This window comes from Phascolarctos cinereus, unplaced genomic scaffold, assembly GCF_003287225.1.
Source record: "Phascolarctos cinereus isolate Bilbo 61053 unplaced genomic scaffold, phaCin_HiC Scaffold_1;HRSCAF=81, whole genome shotgun sequence".
In the NCBI taxonomy this organism is placed as follows: Eukaryota; Metazoa; Chordata; class Mammalia; order Diprotodontia; family Phascolarctidae; genus Phascolarctos; species Phascolarctos cinereus.
The window spans coordinates 225,288,765-225,295,627 of NW_027555514.1; positions in this window are offsets into that span (position 1 = coordinate 225,288,765).

Genomic DNA, 6,863 nt, shown 5'->3' on the forward strand with positions numbered 1-6,863 from the left:
AGGTGGGAGAGAGAAAAGGTAGCTTTTTATTTTAAAAAAGCATGAAGTCTATTTTTCTTAAAATTATGGTTAGTGATGATAGTGAATTTAGGGCTCAGCAGAATCATAATAGGATTAAACTGCATCCCTGGACAATTCTATGTTTTGTACTAATGATTCTTGACATTATTGCATTGTTAATATATTTAAAATAGAAACTGATTTCCATATGGTTTTCAAATATCCTGTCCTTCTCATTATGTTCAAATATATTTCATATATTTCCATTAGCTGACAAAGAATTGAATGTGGAACTGAATCAAGGGCTTTGCAGTTATAAAGGTGTTATAAATTTTAAGCATTTTTGCATGGCTTTTTCAATAATAACAACTAGCACTTTTAAAAAGACCCTTTCTGCTCCTCAGCCAATATATTATTTTGTTCTAATGCTTTACAGATCATTTTCAGTGATAAATGCTGTTAATGACTTATATTAAGTATGTAATCATGTTATCGGGCTATATTTGGTGGACTCAATGGTATTTTTATATTTTGGTGGTAGATATATTATCCATTCTGTAACAAAAGGTGGGATTGGGCATATGTATGGGGAGGGGGGGACTATTAAAGTGTTTCAATAGCAAATCATATGCCACCGTGAAACTTTTAAGCACATAATTAAGAAATTTATCCAACCCTCACGTTTTTCAGTTTTGAAGAGAAGGTAGTCTAAATCACAACCCTTAATGTAACTCCTTCATTATTAGTTATATTAACAGCAAGCATATCTTTGACTTCTTAAGATGATAAAGAGGACTAGAAAGATTCCACGTATTGCTTCTTCAGGGTCTCCTCTATGTTCTTTTCTCACGACTTTATCTGTCAAGTCTCTAGTAACATTTTTTTTTCCTAGTAATATTTTTGGTTGACAGCATTATCAGAGGATCATACATCTAGGATGTCAGAGGCCATCTAGTCCAACCCCACTATTTTGCAGATAAGGAAACTGAAGTCTAGGGAGCCTAAGATAGTTGCCCAAGTTCACAAAAGCAGTAAGCACATGGAATTGCTTTTCTGTTTCTTTGATTTGTACCACTTTGAATCTATCATCTTCAGCTTTTAACTTTTGCTTTCAATAACCAATTAAGAAAATTTAGAACTTTTGGTATACTTTTGCACTCTAGATTCTATATCAATGTTCTTTATTATTTGCATTTTTATTGAGGTTCTAAAATTGTTTGGAATGGGGAGGGTCCATTTGTAAGGAGATGTATACATATGGATATACATGTGTGTGTGTGTGTGTATATATACTATATATATATATATATATATACATACATACACACATATGTATGTATGTATATGTGTATATACGTGTGTATATTCTCTCTATTTAGCCTAGTTCAACCTTATATATGTAGCTGTGCATATATGTTCAACAGTGTGTATGTGTACATATCTGTATGTGTATGTACATGTTCATGTATGTGTATGTAGTTGTCTTTTGTTCTTGAAGAGGATCAGAATGGCATCACTATGTTAGGATCAAAATACAGTGTATCTGACTTTGCTTATCAGACCAATATGAACTCAGAAGGCTCTACCAGAGATCAGGCAAAAATAGTCCATATGAACATTTGGAGTGGATATGTCTCTAAATTTGCACATCTCACATTTTTTTTTTGAGGTACTGTGATTCTTCTTTGGTCACAGTTTACTTATACAGTACAGCACCTTCCTTGATAGGGGGGCACACTATGCTGGATGGACCTGTGCCAGTATCTCCCATGTCTTACAATCAATTCCAAAGTTCTTCAGAGAGACCTCAAAAGTGTCCTCGTATCTCTTGTTCTTCATGACCTCCATGTGCATGCTTGCCTTATTTGAGTTCCCCATAAAAGAATCTTTTAGGCAAATGCACTTTTGATATCCCAACAATGTGGCTAGCCCATCAGAACTGCACTCTCTGTGGTATAGTTTAAATGTTTGGCAGTTCAGCTCGAGAAAGGATCTTAGTGTCCCAAACCTTATCTTGGCAGGTGATCTTCAGAATCTTCCTAAGACAATTCAAGTGGAGGTAATTCAGTTTCCTGGCATGGTGCTAATAGACTGTCCAGGTTTTCCAGGCATACAGCAAAGGTGCCAGCACAATGGCTCTGTGGGCCTTTAGTTTGGTAGACAGACTAATACCTTCTTTCCCACACTTTCCTTTGGAGCCTCCCAAGCACTGAGCTAGCTCTGGCAATGTATGAGTCAACCTCATCATCTATGTGTACGTCTCTGGAAAGTACACTGCCAAAGTAAGTGAACTTATTCACAACATTCAAAATTCCTCCATTTGCTGTAACTAATGGTTTTACATATGGATGGTGTGGTGCTGGCTGATGGGTTACCTCTGCCTCTGTTTCCTTGGTGTTAAATGTTAGGCCAAAATTAGCACGAGCAGCAGAGAACTGGTCCACACTTTGCTGCATCTCAGCCTCAGAGGTTGCATTAAATGCATATATGTGTTTTGTACACACACACACACACACACACACACACACACACACACACACACCAGGTTACATAATATATTATATTATGTAACCTGGTGTGTGTGTATGTATGCATATGTATGTATACGTACATATATAGATATACACACATATATAACAGGTTTAAAAATTCTGTGTGTATGTGTATGTGTGTACACTCTGTAGAGGAGGGAATGAAGTAAGGCAAGATTGAGGATCTCCTGAAATCTTAGCTGGTAAGAAGTGATTGAACAGAAGAGAGAGCCTTAAGTCTAAAGATCATAGTTTTGCTTAGAAAACCTTGTATTGTAGAATGAGTCACTGTGTTATATGTCAGTTTGCAAGAGTTTGTATTTCCAAGATCCTGCTTTTGTCAAAGTAAAGAAAGCAAGTTGCTTAAAGCAAACTATTGTGTATTTTAGTTCTAATGTGGTCCATATGTTTCTGACTCATTTACACTTGTAAATAGCTTGGCAAAAGACTATAATCTGATTAGCAAATTAAGCTTCTAAGTTTGTAATTATCTCCCACAAAAAGCAGATGTTAGTAAAACCTGTTAATCCAATGAACCTCTTCCTACTTTAATTTTGACTACTAAATGTTCACACCCAGGTACCTTAAGATTCACCTTTCCTAAAACAACCCACGTGATAAATATCTATGGATTCCTTCAGGTGAAGAAAAGAAGCAAATAAGGGATGGCCTGAAACCCATGGCTAGAAAGAGGCAAGTGGAGTCCCTGAAGGCATTGGGTAGTTTGAGAGCTGGAGGCAGGAAGGTTACTGGGGGTTACAGCCTCAGAGGAGCGTTGAGATAGGCCTATAATTGCAGGTGGCATTGTCAAGGAATACAGTGAGAAATAGTGATAAGGGCTTGAACTAAATAGAGACTTTTTGAATGGAAAGATGGAGGGGGGGGAGGGTATATGTAAGAGTTGTTATGGGGTTAGAACTGAGAATACCTGACAACTTAGGAACAAGAGGGAAATGAAACAGTCAAGGAATGACAGGCTTGAAGACCTAGGCCTGAAGGGACACTAGTATTTCACCGGGAATGTTGCTGTCACACTGTGTGATCTATCCAAAAGGGATCAGCAAGATATTCAAAACCCCATCAGGACACAGTTATAACTAGTTGGGCAAGAGTCAGTGTGGGGTGGTGGATACCCAGAGATGTCAAACTCATGGGGAGCAGGGAGAAACTTCTACCAAAGAAACAGATTGAAATGTAATTGGGAAATGTTTAACAAAAATAAATACAATTACAAAACAACACAGATAATGTTAATTTTTGGTTTTCTAAATCAATATGTGGCCAGGAATCTGTTTCTATTTGATACCACAGTAAAATTAAGAGTTTTGATTCATTGGCCTCTAAGGTCCCTTTTAGCTCTAAATCTAAGATCCAGTGATTTTGTAGTTTTCCCATGGTTTCAATTACAGCTTTTGGTTTCCCAGGTTTTGCTTTAATTTCTCTTTCTGGATTAGTCTGTGTGTCCTTGTCACATTGAAAAGACAAGAAGAGGAAGGAAGGTCAAAAACTTCTATCCAGGGGGCAGCTAGGTGGCACAGTGGATAGAGCACCGGCCGTGGATTCAGGAGGACCTGAGTTCAAATCCGGCCTCAGATACATAACACTTACTAGCTGTGTGACCCTGGGCAAGTCACTTAACTCCATTGCCTAGCCAAAAAAAAAAAAACCCTTCTATCCTAAGATCAAATGGCAAATATGAGCCTGACTCCCCATGCATACTCATCAGACAGCACTCCTCTAAAGATAAAGTTGCTAGTGGTTGATCCTATTTAATTATGTGTTAATTGTTGTTCCACTTGCTTTCCCGATAACATCTCTTTACCTTAGAATGCCACCAAAACTTGTCCTTCCTCCAGAATAAGACAAATACCTGGGTGGCATAGTGAGTGGTGTGTTAGACAGAATAATATGTTGTCAGAAAAGAAGGTTCAAATCTTGCCTCAGAAAGTTCCATAGGTCTATGACCTGGGGCAATTCATTTAATCTCTCTTGCCTCAGTTTCTTCACTTGTAATGTAAACGTTTTCTAAATAAATTGAACAGCAAATTTTGAGAAAGCAACAGGATTGTATGATTGGCTTCTGAATTTGTCTGTAGTGGAAATTCAGGCTTTGAATATGTTTTAGTACTACATTCTCAAAATTGGATTAAGGATTTATTAATTAAGGATTAATCAGATTTTATACATGAATTGTATTGATAACGATAAAGAAAGTAATTTTTTTTCATTTTTAAAGTATCTGATAATATGAAAGGGCAAAAGAGTTATTTTACAATTGTATCAGGTACAGGATTTGGGTAAGGATAGAAACAGCAAATGGTATGTAAACTGAAATTCTCTGAAGTTTCAAGAATGAAAAACCAAATTTACTAAATTATATTAAGTCAGAATTATCTAGGAACCTCTAGATTTGGAACCAGAGAAGAAGAATCCCCTTTAGAGCTGTCCTGATAATAAAGCCTATTGTTAAAGGAAAGATATCTGGGGACCTGATAATTGCATGAGACATCTGGGACTCAAAATGTGCTGGCAAAATTTACATTGAAAATGGGTTACTAGGGTACAAGGAGACTTGATGTCATTTAATATTGATAATAACTATTGTATTGCTTTGGTCTTTTGTTTCACGATGTTTAATGCTTAAATTTTCTTGGTTACATTGGTGACATGTAAATCTCCTTCCTCAAAACAAGTTCATTGTGAGCCCTCTAAGTAGTTTGATCTGTAATGTGACTTACTATAATTATGATTTTGAAAAAAAAAAAAACAACTTGCTACATTGTTTGAACCTAGCCCTGTGTGCCTGGGAAAGTGGACCATCTCTCCAAGGGTCCAAAGACTGATGCAAGTAGTTTTCTCACAATTGTTGATCAATCATTGTTTCTAAGGTTCCCTACCAGGTCATTCTTTCTTTTTATTTTTTTCCTAAGGTTTTAAAATATTTTATTAGTTCTTCATAATGTTGAATCATTAACTGCAACAATAATGTCTCTCTGGAGAACAATGAGACAATCCAGCCACATATGCCAGTCTATACCAGGTCCTTCTAGTTACTCCCATAGCTGCCAAACTTGTGGGTGTGGGCTCCTGGATCATTTGAAGAAAGGCCCTTCCCCCTCCTGAGTGGATGGTAGAACCCTCTGGGGACCTCAAGGTTCATCTAGTACAGACCCAGATGTAGCCTACATCCAGGTGAGACAGCTGTTCCAAGATTTCAGATGAGGGCTGAGTATACTGTCATAGGTTTGGTTTTTTTTTCTCCTTTTCCCTTTTGTTATGTGCCCAAAATCCTGATTCAAGAGTGTTTTGGCATTTTTTCCCCTTTACATTCTTGCCACCCCTCTCTTTTCTGCTTGCAAGCAAACAATGGCTAGACAAGACCTATTATTCTATATCCTCTTGGGATAAAAATACTCATCTGGGCCGAAGTGGCTTTTCGTGGCATCTTGGCTTATACCTGCCTGCCCTTTATTGGCAAGAAGAGGAGGGGTTCTTTCAGACGTGCTCCCATTGGCCAAATGAGTGAAATGTCAAGATACTGGGAGATAACCCTGTTTTCCAGAGCTAAGGTCCAGCAAACAAGCTGTGCCCTGATCTTGGCATAACAACAATTCTCTGGGCTTACCCTCTGAATGATCTCACCCTCTGGCAAAACCTCGTAATTATTGCATTGATTTAACCAGTACCCGGTGTTCTCTGAGCTCTGATAAGCAGCAGAGAAGCTCAGACAAGTTCTGGTCATGAAGGCCTGTTATGAATCAACCTTGTCGCATTGTTGCTCTTACCCTTCGTTGTCAGGGTTACAGCTCACTGTGCAGCCATTGGTATAATTATTGAGATCTCCCTATACTGCCTAGGGTACCCCCAGTCCAGGAGCAGGGCCCTGGCCTATGCGGACATGCTTGCAAGCTGTTTCCCTCACTTCAAAATTAAACTTCTGTTTGAATCCTGATTCTCCTGTTTCTAGCCTTTTCTGTTCTGCTCCAGCCACCATCAGATTAGAGGCTGGTTCAGTCCAGTTGACACCTTAAATCACTGCCTAAATAATAATATAAGTATCATTATAGAGAGACTATATCCCAACTCATTAATCTTAGTTCTCTTCATTTTTCTTTTCCCATTTGATATTGTCCAATACCATCATATTATGTGGGCTATGAAAATTTACCTATGCAGAAAATTTGAGCATATTTTGTAGATCTAATTATTGAGAAAGATAAATATTTCCAAAGGTATAATTTCTTGTGAGAAACTAAATCTTACTATTGTTTCCTTTTCCTAGGGCCTTTTAGACTAGCACATTATAGAAGAAAATTTAAGAGTTTAATTGAC